This window comes from Diabrotica undecimpunctata, chromosome 8, assembly GCF_040954645.1.
Source record: "Diabrotica undecimpunctata isolate CICGRU chromosome 8, icDiaUnde3, whole genome shotgun sequence".
Lineage (NCBI taxonomy): Eukaryota > Metazoa > Arthropoda > Insecta > Coleoptera > Chrysomelidae > Diabrotica > Diabrotica undecimpunctata.
In genome coordinates, this window is record NC_092810.1 from 78,127,549 (window position 1) to 78,141,593 (window position 14,045).

Sequence of the window (14,045 nt, forward strand, 5' to 3'; positions counted from 1 at the left end):
AAATAGAAAGCTTCATTTTTAATGAAAATGAGTGAATATACACCCCCATTATTGAAGATTGTCGATTTTTTTTCATGAAATAAATCTTCAACAGTAAGTTTAGTTGAGCTATTAATAAGGTGAGGTAGGAATTTTTGTGTTGTTTGTTTCCTGCAATGAATCTGTCAAAATATTCCCAAGCTGAGCGAACCGAGCCTATAGAAGAAAAACCCAATATGAATATTCTTAGTCTCTTTAAAAATAACTTACAACCTCAACTTTCCTCTGAGGTATTACTTACCATATAATCCCATTAAAAATTATTTTACATGTAGTACCCTTCCATCATTTTTAAGTATTACGTGACTAAAAGTTGTAAAAACTGCAAACAGTGCTCAATAAGTCGATTTACTAAGAAATATTATTAAGTTTTACGCTAACAGAACAGGTGGAAACTTCATACAAAACAGGAGAAGACTTTGTACCTGTACTGTATAACAAAAAATATTCATGTTAATGCTTATGTTTAAAAGGTGGGTAGATGTACATTTTAAAAAATAAGTTTTAAACGTTGCCGTAAACAAGCGTTGAATTTCACGATAAATGCAGACCTGCTCAATGATTATTATCTTTCACGATTTTGAGGGGAGGCTCTGAATTAAGTGGAACCTTTTCAGTACTTAGATGAAGTCATACATACATGAGGAAGTCCTCACCATCAACAGGTGTGTCCCAATAGCTCGTTATAAACATTCCTGTCGAAATGTGCTGAAGTACGAACTGAGGTCATAATATTGCGCTGTAATTTTAGTACTAATGCGAGGGCTTGGAGTAACTCACTGTTGGCAACCAGATGTTGGTTTAATTGGTTGAGACACTCCGATGAAATCACCTGGAATAGAAGCTCATATTTATTGCTTTACACAAAAAAGGATTTGCAACAAGTTGCAACAATTATACGGTAGCACTAATCTCTCACAAAAGAAAATTTCTCCTGAACATCATCAATGAGAAACTAGAATCAATACTCTTGACACAGATCCTTCATGACCTCTCCGGATTTGTTCCAGGAAGAATTTAATCTATAAATATTTACTGTTAGTTGACTAGTCAAAGGCATACTATGTATAATGTAAAATAAGATAAAGTGTGACTTTGTATTCCAGAACGTCTTAGCTTTTTGTTAAGAACTATATGTAAATAAGAAAGCCAATGTAAGAACGGTTACTCGAAGAAAGGCGGAGTTCAGTTTATATAAATATGATATCTCCTTCATTCTATTTAACATACAGTGAACACATAGTGGCATTATTCCTTAAGGAGTGGCAATGGAGCAATAATAGGGGGACGATAGATCAGTAAACTCCCAGCTGCTGATGATACCATATCATCATCAATAATAGAACTTGTAAATAATATTACTAGACTAGACATGATAATCAGAGATAACGGCTTAAAAATAAATAAATATTCAGAAAAAGATCATTGATAAAAAGAAATGAGAAATGTAATAGGGTACCATTTTTAATTACTTGGGCTCGGACTGCACTATCAATGAAGGGTGCAAAGACGAAATACATTGGCGTCTTCTAATGACCAGATAAGCTACAGAAAAACCGATCAAAATATGTATAAATAATATAATTACAAAAACCACAAAACTACTACTTATCCAATAATAAATCTGATAATAAACGCATAATGGCTTCCGAAATGTGGGTCTGCGTAGAATAATGTGTATATCCTATAAATAACTCAATATTATTTGAACTTATCTATCAATATACTTGTTACAACCATCAACCAACGTATTCAAAAATTATTTGGTCACATTAGTAGAAGGTAACTTTAGCAGCTTAAGAAAATGTTCAGGTCAAATAAAAAATCTGTATTCTATATTTATTCTCCGAAGCAAAAAACACATGCACAAAGAAGATATAATTGGACTATAAAAGGGAGCAACAGTCAACAGAATTGTATAATGTCACTATAATTCTTACGAAAGATAAAAGACAAAGGAATGATATTCCAGTTTCTTATAATTTTTCCAGTTTCTTATAATTAATAATAATCATTAATTTTTGTATCGAAAACTTCGATAGTTTTAAAACGAATGGCATTCCTCGATTTTCAATGAAACGCAATTTATTCAAAATTTTTCTCGTCTTTATTTACGCTGTTCAGGTCTACTTCCTAAATTTTTATAAAAATTCGTGTCCGCAATTTTTTTGTTCTAGGATTACCAACCATTTTCATAAATTTCCGATACAGTAATGGCCAAAATTATTTTATTGGAGTAGCTTGAGGGATATTTTGGTTATAATATATGAGGGTATAAGGTAATCACCCGTAGAAAATGCACATCAAATTAAACTTTGTCAAGTTACGCTCTTGCTATAAATTTAAATTCATTTTGAACAGTTTTCATAAGTAAAAGTGTAAAATTTATCGTTGTCTTTCATTTCAGAATAGAATAGTGTAAAATATATCTCGCTATTCATTTAATTAACATCTTTTTCATCAAAGAGTTTTCATCGAGTTCAGCACCGCGACTTGTGTTTTCAATAAAGCATATAAAAACACGACTTCATACAAATTTTTAGCTTCCCAGAGCCCATAGAACTTCTTAAATCTAAAGAAGAAGCTTTTTTCGACTTTATTTTTTTCTGCACGCAATTTTGCTTTAAAAAATCTGAAAAAAATTTATGAAGATGTATCTTTTGAATACAAAATAGCCTGATTTTTTTCAAATTTTTATATTGAAAATTTAACTCATTAAAAATTATTGAAATTTTCAATAATTTTTTAGGCTATGTTAATAATTTTTGGCTAACTTTTAAATAGTATTTTTTTATGTATTTTTTGTTTCATTCTTTTAAGGCCAAGGCAGAATTTTCAATTTGTGAGCGGAAAGCATCGAAAAATAAAAAAAAACCGTTTTTTATTCATTTATTTACACATAAACTCAAAACTCAGTTGGTAATTCAACATTTTTCTTCCATATTATCAAAATTCATTGTAAAAGTCCCCATTTAACTCTTTTATAAAGATAAAATTCGAAAATACCACGTTTTTTATCCTTTTCGCACTTTTTTTTACTTTACCTCAAAATCAGATAGTTAGATGTATGCTTTTCCATCTATTTTCTTTATATGAATCATCATTGTAAAAACAATTTCTCAAATTGCGAAAAAATGGTGATTTTCTAATATTTTCTCACTTTATTGGCTCATAACCTTAAAATCTAGTAGCTAAATGATAGAATTTACGCGTATTTTTGATCGCACCCTTCAATTTTATTATACCACTTGTCTTTTTTTTTCTTAAATAGTCAAAACTCGAAAAAAAAAATGATAAAGCACGCCTATGGGATATATCATCCTTTTGTCCTAAAATCCGTTGCGAGTTAATATCGAAAATCTCGAGTCGCATTGAAATTCTCGAAGTAGTTGGTCAAATCGAAGTTTAGAGTTGAATATTATAATTGCCATATTATATCCTATAGGCGCGCGTATCGTACTCTATGGGCTAACACAGTCAAAGCGATACGAAGGCGATGGTGACACGAAGGCGACACTAAGACGGAAGCAGTGGCGACAACAGCAATGTCTGCTACTTGCATGATCCGTAACCATGCCAAAAAAATGTGTTTTTTTAATATTTACCCTAAATTTTCTCACTTTATTGGCTCATAACCTTAAAATCTAGTAGCTAATTGATCGAATTTTCGCGTATTTATAATTGCACCCTTCAATTTTGTTAGACCACTTGTCCTTTTTTTCTTAAATAGTCAAAACTTGAAAACACTGTTTCTAAGCATTATTTCTATTTTTGACTCGTTAATTGCATAATGTGATATATATCTTAGATTACCTCGGTAGCACAAGAATATTATTATTATTTTTTAAATATTTTTTTAACATTGTAAAAATTGTTTTATAAATTCATTTGGATATAAACGAGGAGATATATTATATAAAATATTTGGTTACAAAAATATTTATTATTATGAAATTGTTATAAAATAGGTTATTTACAGTTTAAACATTCGATTACCTTTTAGTCCTCATCACTATTCTCATGTAGAAATTTGAAATGTTTGAAATTTGTAAAAATTTCTAATAGCTGGTCTAACTTTTGCTGGTCTTATGATTCTCGATTTATATCTTGAATTACTGAGATAATATATGACTGCGGCTATATGAGAACACGAACCCACAGTGCGTAACCCATTTGCACAGTCACATGCGTGGCGCAAAATACCACCATATTCAATTGAATCAGGTTTATACTCAATGTAGCATTTATAGGTCTTACTGCTTATATGCCTGGATCTTATCAGTACTTTAATAATATTTGGTTTCATTGTAATATACTTCAAATTGATGTTATTACTATCTTCAAATTGATGTTATTACTATCATCCATCAACAGCCAAAGAGCAAATCGCTTGACCTAACTGATAGGTTCCCGAAAAAAAATTTAAGGTCCCTTTCAGTCATCTCCGGAAAGTTAATGATTTCGTGCGATGTCAGCTTGGTCGTTGTAGTAGGACGTCTTGACCACCTGGCTGTCTCAGCTTTTAATGCTAAAGTATTCTCACCTTGATTAGATTTTAACATTCTTTCTATTATTATATCCTGTAACCCATCATCATTTTGATCACTATTCAAACGCTAAAACTCAAATTCTTTATCTTGTGATAAAAAAAAAACAATATAAATTATATGCTCTAACATCAGCTAGCGTAGCGCCTTATACTTACTGCAATTTATATTAGTAAGTAAGATCAATTTAACTTTCACAAATTAACCTCTGAGAATATCTCAAAATTCACATATACTATGATGCACAATAGTAAATGCGACAGTCTTCTGCGACAGTTCTAGGATATCGTAACTGATAACGGACGCATACGCCCGTCTATGTGATAACTTTAAAGTACTCGATTCTTTCTCTTTCGACACTTCTCCATGTGATTGATAGTTTTCAAAATCCTCGATAATATTGCAACGGATTTTAGAAGAAGAGGATTATTTGATAATAAGACTAAGACAGTCAAAGCGATACGAAGGCAACGGCGGCACGAAGGCGGCACGAAGGCGATACGAAGGTGACACCAACACCAAGGCGAAAGCAGTGACGACAGAAACAAGGTTTGCAACGCACATACTCCCATTGTCGTTGTCATGGTCACGGATCATGCGCGTAGCAGACATTGCTGTTGTCGCCATTGCTTTCGTCTTAGTGTCGCCTTCGTATCGCCTTCGTGTCGCCATCGCCTTCGTATCGCTTTGACTGTGTTAGCCCATAGAGTACGATATGGGCTAACTTTTAATTATAATATTATAATTATACAATTATAATACTCAACTATAAACTTCAATTTGACCAACTACTTCGAGAATTTCAATACGACTCGAGATTTTCGATATTAACTCGCAACGGATTTTACTCGACAAAGGGATGATATATCCCATAGGCGTGCTCTATCATTTTTTTTGAGTTTTGACTATTTAAGAAAAAAAAAAGACAAGTGGTATAATAAAATTGAAGGGTGCGATCAAAAATACGCGTAAATTCGATCATTTAGCTACTAGATTTTAAGGTTATGAGCTAATAAAGTGAGAAAATATTAGAAAATTACCATTTTTTCGCAATTTGAGAATTTGTAAGTTAAAAATAATTATTTTTACAATGATGATTCATAGTAAGAAAATAGATGGAAAAGCATACTGATTTTAAGGTAAAGTAAAAAAAGTGCGAAAAGGATAAAAAAGCGTGGTATTTTCGAATATTATCTTTATAAAAGAGTTAAATGGGGACTTTTACAATGAATTTTGATAATGTGGAAGAAAAAATGTTGAATTACCAACTGAGTTTTGAGGTTATGTGCAAATAAAGGAATAAAAAACGGTTTTTTTAAATAAATATTTTTTATAAAAAAATACATAAAAAATACTATTTAAAAGTTAGCCAAAAATTATTAACATTACCTAAAAAATTATTGAAAATTTCAATAATTTGTAATGAGCTCAATTTTCAATATAAAAAATTAAAAAAATCAGGCTATTTTGTATTCGAAAGATACATCCTGATCGGTGTAGGGACACTTTTAACCATCTTATCCCGCTATAGCCTTTCGGTAATATTCAGGATTGTTAGAGCTGTTCCTTTGTGTACTTCGTACACTTTTTTGGGTTTCAGTATTTTAAAATATTCTGGACATTCTTGTATGATACTCCAAAAGGTAACCCAGTTTACGACTACCAATGCCAATTCTATCGCGTCAAAACATAGTGTCTTCCAAAGTTTTCCGAAGATTAGTATTGTAGTATTTTTATTAGTCTAATTTATTGTCTTTATTTATTCTCAAAGGTTCTACATTTATAACACTTACAAGTTTATTATTAAAGTCATTATTACAATATACAATATTTATTTCCGGCTTACAATTTAAACTCGAATATCAAAACTAGAACTAGAACTAACTGTTTTCAACAAAATTCCCTCTTTAAATATAAAATACCGTTAATCGAGAATCCCTTCGAATTCGGACGGCGACCCTCTCGAAAAGGATAGAAGGCAGACAGGTTTTTCAGCTGAGCGGCGAACTTACTGGACTAGAATAGATTTAGAAATAATATGTTTACAGTTTTATGAGTCGTATTTATCGTAACATTGCCCGCCTCTTAAAAGATGGTTCCTCCTGGAACCTTGTCGGAACTGTAACTGGAACGGTATGCTGGTATCGGCAACTGGACCCTCTTTTACAACTTCCAGTTGTATAAAAATGACGCCACTGCCAGGGAACGTCCTTTCGGAGCAGTGCATGTAACGGATTCGCAATTGTTGCCTTGTCCTTTAGAAAAACATGATAAAAATTTAAAAGTCCAAGAAAAGCTTGCAACTCGGTTTTATTGGTTGGCGCGGGCGCATTAGTTATGGCCGCGATTTTGTCTTTAGTGGGGCGTAAACCGTCTTCACTAATTTGAAAACCAAGAAATTCTATAATTTTTGTTCGAAAAACGCACTTTTCTTTGCGCAAATGCAGTCCGTCTTCCTGGAAACGCGATAGTATCGCGCGCACTTTTGAATCCAAGTCTATTTCTGAGCTACCGACTATTAAAATGTCATCGTAATAAGGTAGTACACCAGGAATGCCCGTTAATCGAGTGTCTATGAATTTTTGAAAAATTTGTGGAGCCACTGATATACCGAACTGTAAACGATTACATTTAAAATGCAATCTTTTGCATTTTAAATGCAATCCCTTCATTCGTAATTATTGTTTGTGCTTCAGCAGCTTTGCGGTTGACACTTAACTGCAGATAAGATTGCGCCATGTCCAGTTTTGCAAAAACTTTACCGCCCGCAAGTGTGGATAAGATACCCTGTACCGATGGCACTGAATAAGGTTCCGGATATAACGCTAAATTCAATGTGGATTTGTAGTCACCACAAATCCTAACCTCCCCGTTTTCAAACAGTCACAATTGGGGTGCACCATTTTGGGAGCGTAATTGGCTCTAAAACCCCTTTCGCAATAAGCCTGTCCAGTTCAACTTTTGTCTTTTAGCGCAAATGGAACTTTACGAGCTTTACACATAACCGGCTTTACATTTTTGTCTAACGAAAAACTTACCGGGGGACCCCGGTAAGATCCCAAATCTGTATTAAATACATCTGGGTATTCTTCTGAATAATTAATCATTGATAAAATTTGACTTACCCCAGCTATGGTTAAACGTAAACTACCAAACCAGTTTCTGCCGAGTAGACTGTCGCAAATTTCCTTCTGTGACTATGAGAGGAAGTGTCGCTGATCTTGGACCTCTCTTTACCTCCACTTAACACTTACCTAGTGTGGGTATCACTGTGTTTTGATAGTCCCGTAAAATAACACTGGATTTATCTATTTTAGGTCGATTTTCACTAAAGATTTCATGGTAGGTTGATTTGCTTCTCACTGAATAACTCGCGCCCAAGTCAACCTCCATTTTCACTTTTTGATCATTTAGTAGCACATCTACTAAATATTTACCGATAATGCTATCAGACGTCACGTTATTTAACGAAAATTCATAGTCACTACTTTGATAAAAAACACTCTGAGTGTTCCCCGAAACCGGCTCGGTATTGGACGTAGATTCCATGGTAGTCTGATGTACTTTACGTTTGTGATTTTGGTTCTTCTTTTTAGCAAAACAAGCTATTTCTATGTGTCCAACTTTCCTGCAATAGGCACAGGTTGATTTAATGTGTTCACAAGTTTCAGGAGAATGTTCTTTTTCGCACCGAAAACATTTCTTCCTTTCGCGATTAGCTAATTGTTGTTTGAACTGGCCCGGTTGATTTTTACGAACACTTACCGCCTTTACATCTGCCCTCGACTCACTTTCTCGTAGCACTGCCAAACTTTCCACAGCCACCTTGTGTGCAAGGCACATGTCTTGCGCGTCCTTAAGTTTTAACTTATCTGTGGCGAGCAACTTTTGCTGTAGTGATTCGTCGGTAATACCGCAAACGGTAGTCGGTGAGTCGGTCACGTAGCATTATGTCAAGGCTAGTTCCGAAACCACAGGGTTCTGCCAATTTTCGCAATTCCTTCAGATACACAGATATTGTTTCACCAGTCTGTTGATTCCGACGATAGAACTTAAACCTACACACAATTTCCGGCGTTTTTGGAGAAAAATGCTTTTTTAACTCAACTATGATTTGGTCATAAGTTTTATCACACACTTTGGACGGCGCGACCAAACATCTAATAATCTCGTATGTATTTGGACCGCACAAACTTAAAAATGTAGCTTTTTTCTTATCAGGGTCCGTAATGTTATTTGCTAAGAAGAAAAAATCTATACGCTCTATCTATACTTTGGAGACACCCACGTTAAACTGTTCGATGTTTCCGAATGCCGCCATCTTGCACACAATTTGCTTTATTTATCGCCGGGACGAAATAATACACTTAAACTGGCACACACACGAATCCCATCCTCGTCGCCAAATAATATGTATCGGACCGGTTTGTAAATAATAACAACAGTGTAGGAAATACTACCGACTTTAATTATTTCTCCAAAACGTAATGCAAATAACAATATATATTAAATAGGCCATCGTCGCGTCTGTCGTACTGAGTTTTCTCTCAGCTGATTGTGACGTAACCACACTGCATGGTTGCCAATACATCACAATATATATATATATATATATATATATATATATATATATATATATATATATATATATATAAATAGTATGCAATCAAAAATTCACATAAGCTTTTCTTTAAAAATTCTACTTAATTTTTTATTTTTACTTATTTTTTAAAATTTCAAATATTACTTAAGTAATATTTAAGTATTATATAAAGTTTTCACTTAAGTAATATTTAAGTATTATATACAGTTAGGAAATCACTTATGGAATAAAATTATTTTTGTCATTATTTTAAGAAATAATGAAAAACGTTGGGATCCATCAAATTTAAATGCGCGCTTTTTAAACAAACATTCCGGCACGTTTTGTTGTGTATGTAAAGTAACTTTTAAATTGTAAAGAAAAAATTTTACTACTTTGATGAAATAGTGTGATTACAGTGTGATTACAGCCAAACTTTATTATGGCTGTAAGGTGGGTGACCAAGATAAAAACTGGACCTTACACATATGTTATGTAACATGCTATAGACTGTCGACTGGATGGGCTAACGGTTCTCTCCACACGATTTTTGCAGTTCCAATGGTGTGGAGGGAACCCACGGATAATACTTTAGACTGTTACTTTTGATTAACAGGAATAACAAGTAAGTCATAACATACTTTAAAACATCCCAACTTGCCTTCAGCGATCCGACCTGTCTCGCATAGTTAAAAACTATCAATACCCCCTCCTCCAACATCCATAGAAATTAGTAATAGTACAAATCCTTAACCAGATCAAAAAGGAATTTGTGATATACAAGATTCTAATTTTTAGGTAGCCACTGAGCCTCATTTCTTGACACATGGTTAAGGTTAATGATTTGGTTCGTGATTTGCTTCGTGATGCGAAAATCAAAGAGGGAATCTTTATAGGTCTACAAATACAAGATTTGATAATAGATAAAAATTTCGAAAGCAGATTTTTTAAGTTTAAAATAAGTTTATTGGCGTATCACATTCCACTTGGAAAAAACAAACGTTCTCAAAATACAAAACATTAATAAATTAACCAAATTTTGTTTTTTTTGTAAAAAATTCTTCTAATAATTTAATTTTATCTGATTCATTCATATTGACAATTCAGACAAAGATATATTATACATTTTAAAGTAGATGACTTTAAAATGGTATTGCCAGTATTGCTAAGTTGCGTTCCTGGGCGACTTACTTACTATTACATGAAGATTACATGAAATCAACTTTAACTTGAGAATATCCGTCAAAAAAATCATAGCATGTGATTCGTCTTTAAAAAGACAACCACATGCAATGATAACAGTAAAATTCTCCTGCTAGTGATTCCATAGTAAATCATGAGGAAAAAACCTTATAATACTAGGTCGAGGAATTCTGCAGAGGAATTTGCGACGCAATTGGTCCCAATTAGCATAATTAGATCCGCTTCTTCGATTTATCTCTTTTTACCATCTGCTTCTATTACGACAATACTTAAATCCTTTCTTTGTTCATTTTTCCATGAGTTTTTACATATTTGAGATCTATCAAATTCCCTATGTTTAATATAAGATAGATGTTCACTTATTTTAACATCTAACATTTTGATGGTCTTTATGTTTCACCTAAATAAAAATGATCGCATTCAGAAGGTATTTTATAAATTTAATTCTTTATTCTTTCTTGTTCATTGTTAGGTTTAGTTTTAGATAAAATAGATATCAAAGTGTTTGTTGCTTTGAATGTTGTTGAAATGTTGAATTTATTTCCTATCGTTTTAAGTTTTTCTGATAATCGTTTTATGTATAGTATTGTTATTTTCCTCGTATTCTTCCTTGTGTATGCTGTAGAATCTCGTTCTAAGTTGTTCTGTTCCATTCGGTCGATTGATGAAAATTCCTTATTTATAAACGGTAAAGGATAATCATTTTTTAAGAAAACAAATATTAACAAATGTTTCTCTTCTACGAACAAATTTTCGTTGGAACAAGTAATTTTGGCTATATCGTATAGGAACTTAATGATTCCCTTTTTAATATTGACGTTGTGATTTGATTTATATTTTAGATATCTGTTAATGTATGTTGGTTTTCTATACACCTGAGTCTCATATCCAGTATCGTTCTTAGAGATTAAAACATTTAGGAAAGGTAGTGTGTTATTATATTCCTTTTCCATGGTAAATATTATTGTTTCTTCTTTATCGTTTCTATCATTCAGGAATATGTCCAACAACTTTGATCCCTGAGGCCATATTGAAAATACATCATCTACATATCTCCACCATACTGAGGGTTTTAAATTTTGTTGAGAAATAATATTTGTTTCAAAATCTTCCATAAATATATCGGCTAATAATGGAGATAAACTAGAGCCCATTGCTAGACCAAAATTTTGTTTATAGAATTCATTATTTAGTTGGAAATATGTGGAAATCAGTGTATTATCCAGAAAAGAAGATGGCAACATATCCGTGATCAACCATTCAAGCTCAGTATGCGATCCAGATGAAGTAGCTCCTATGGATGACTTAGACGAAATTATCAAAGAAAAACAAACATCCGGCGTAACTTAAGAAGAAATAAAAGTAATAGACGAACTTCTACAAGAAGAAAACCAAAGGATTGGAAGTCAGCCAACAAGTTCACTATACCAACAATACGACAACATAGATGGTACCCAGCATTCTACAGAGGAAAACCCAATACTCGTAATTCCAATCAGCGAAAGACCATTGAACTGTTACAACAACCAAATTATATTCAAATTGATAAATTACAATTCTGCAAAATCTATAACAGAACAGTGCTTTGTAAGAAAGAAAAGAATGCACGTCCAGCTAGGTAAAAACGACCCAGAAAACGATATTTTCAACTTCTTCAGTAGATAAGGTATGAGGATTTGAGCCCATCCCCTAAATCGCAACCCTTAAAATCGCAACCCCCGATCGTAACTGCCAAACGGCTTAACGTAGGATGACGTACGAGGGCTCGTTGGAAAGGGGATGAAAAATGGGGTTGAACTCAGTATGTGCCGTGCGCATCGGAGCATGCCGAAAGGGCATTATTAGGTATCTTCCTTTCTATTGGTCCGATTGTGACGTACGAGGGCTCGTTGGAACGGGGAGAAGGTACCGAATACGTTGAGACAAAAAACAAAGATGGCGGCATTGCCAAATGGGCGCTAGAACGTATCTTCGTTGCTATTGGCCTGATTTTGACATATGGGGTGTCAAATGAAAGCGGTGGTGAAGAAGAAAACTGTTTGGCTGCTGTCAACGTTCAATATGAACATTCTTCTTCTTTTCTTTACAGTGCCTAACAGAACGTGACATTCGACACAGGACGCGACAGTTATGTGACAGTCGACACAGAACGCGACATTTGATGCAGAACGTGACATTCGACGTAAAATATCACATGAATCATGTGACATTCGATGCAGGACGTGACAGTTATGTGACAGTCGACGCAGAACGCGGCATTCGACGCAGTACGTGACATTTGACGTGAAATGTCACGTGAAATAAGGTGAATGACGTGACATTCGACGAAGGACGTAACATTAGGACAAAAAGCAAATGCAAAGACAATGCCAAAATAGCACCACAGCATATCTCCATTGTTATTGATCAGATCGTGACGTGTGAGGTATCGTCGAAAAGGTAAGGGATAACGAATACGTAGGCACAGAAAAAACATGGCCGCGCATTGCCAAAAGGACACTAAGCTTAAAACATCTAAACAACTCAACGTACAACAACGTGCAAGGTATCTATGGAAGGGGAGGGGCCAACGAAGACGTAGACATAGAAAAAAAAACATGGCAGAGATGTGCCAGAAGGACACTAAGCTTGTAACGTCTAAACGGCTTAACGTACAACAACGTGCAAGGTATCGATGGAAAGGGGAGGACATATCGAATATGTTGAGGCAAAAAACAAACGCAAAGACATTGCTAAAACGGCACTATAACGTATCTTCGTTGCTATTGGTCCGATCATGACGTACAAGGGGTCGTTGGAAAGAGAAGGGAGTAGCGAATACGTTAACACAAAAACAAAGATGGCGGCATTGCCAAAATGGCACCAAGCTTGTAACGTCCAAATGGCTCAACGTACAACAACGTGCAAGGTATCGATATGGAAAGGGGAGGTGGGAACGAATATATTTAAGACAAAAAGCAAACTCAAAGACAATGCCAAAACGGCAATAAAGCATATCTTCGTTGTTATTGGTTAGATCGATACGTGCGAGGAATCGTCGGAAACGTGAGGGGTAACGAATACGTAGACATAGAAAAAAAAACATGGCGAAGATTTGCCAAAAGGACACTAAGCTCGTAACGTCTAAATGGCTCAACGTACAACAACGCGCAAGGTATCGAGGGAAAGGGGAAGTGGTAACGAATATGCTAAGACAAAAAAACAAATGCAAAGACTGTGCCAAAACGGCACTATATCGTATCTCTCTTGTTATTAGTCAAATTACTATGTATACCATGTTAAATGAAAGAGGAGTAGGGGATATCGAATACGTTAACATAAAAAACAAAGGCAAAGACATTGCCAAAACGGCGTTACGTCATATCTTCGTTTCTATTGGTCCGATCATGACGTACGAAGGCTCGTTGGAAAGAGGAGGATATGTCGAATATGATATCACAAAAAACAAAAACAAAGACATTGTTAAAACGGCACTATATGGGATCTTCGTTTGCTACTAATCGGACTGTAGCATAATAGACGTTGAACGAAAGGAGAGTAGTCACTGAGGCTAACAGAGAAACAAACATGACAACATAGCAAAAACGACGCTATATCATATATTGAATCTATTTTGAAGGGGATTCCACGTCTATTACAGTTCATTATCTCGTCACGCCACCTGTCGGCGACAT

The 14,045-nt window shown here is 34.3% G+C and overlaps 1 protein-coding gene across 2 annotated transcripts in view; it reads left to right on the forward strand.

Moving 5' to 3' along the window:
• Shrm (shroom) overlaps positions 1–14,045 on the forward strand; it is a 1,116,164-nt gene that overhangs the window by 467,636 nt on the left and 634,483 nt on the right. The gene's annotated exons all lie outside the window — the stretch shown is intronic.